Source organism: Colobus angolensis, unplaced genomic scaffold, assembly GCF_000951035.1.
Source record: "Colobus angolensis palliatus isolate OR3802 unplaced genomic scaffold, Cang.pa_1.0 Scaffold21, whole genome shotgun sequence".
NCBI classification, from domain to species: Eukaryota; Metazoa; Chordata; class Mammalia; order Primates; family Cercopithecidae; genus Colobus; species Colobus angolensis.
This window is the reverse complement of record NW_012115266.1, coordinates 3775756-3776533: the sequence shown is the minus strand read 5'-3', so window position 1 is coordinate 3776533 and position 778 is coordinate 3775756.

Sequence of the window (778 nt, the reverse complement as noted above, 5' to 3'; positions counted from 1 at the left end):
TTAGCCAGGATGGTCTCGATCTCCTGACCTTGTGATCTGCCTGTCTCGGCCTCCCAAAGTGCTGGGATTACAGGCTTGAGCCACCGCGCCCGGCCCTTACTTTCCCTTTTGCTTCCTGTCCTGTGCCCTCTTCCTCCTGCCCCTTACTGTCCCCAGGGTCTCACTCTGTCTCTCTCTGGCTGCAGGGTCTCTTTCTCTCTGCTCCCCTCTCTTCCCTCTCTGTCTCCGGAGTCTCTGTCTCCTCTCCTGCCCAAAGGGTCGTCCCCTGGTTGGTTTCTAGGGTCTGTCTCTCCATTCTCTGCTCACTTTTGTCTCCCCTCTCCACCTCCAGTGTCTCCCTGTCTCTGTCTCAGGGTCTCGCCACCTTCCCTGGGTGGTCCAGACCTCCCTCTTGTCTCCTGGCACCACACCCCCATGGGGCTGGCTGGGGTGGAAGCCAGGTCTGGGGGCTGTGACCAGGCCGAGAAGGGGAACCCAAGCAGACATGATATTTATGTTAGGACTTCAAAGTGGGGCAGAGGCTGCAGTGGGGGTGGAGGGGTGGAGGGTGGAGGGAGGGAGGTGCTAGCAAAAGCCAGACTAAGGTCAGCGCCGGCCCCTCCCAGCTGAGGGTCTCCTTGGTGACACACACCTCCCCGTGGGACCCTGAGACTCGGAGTAGGGACAGAATGCACTATTTTCGTGCAGAGTTCCAAGAAAGGCACTTCCTGCACCCCCGCCCTGCCCCCAGCCCCATCCTTTCTTCCTGTCACCCTGCAGCTGGGTCTGGGCGCTGTGG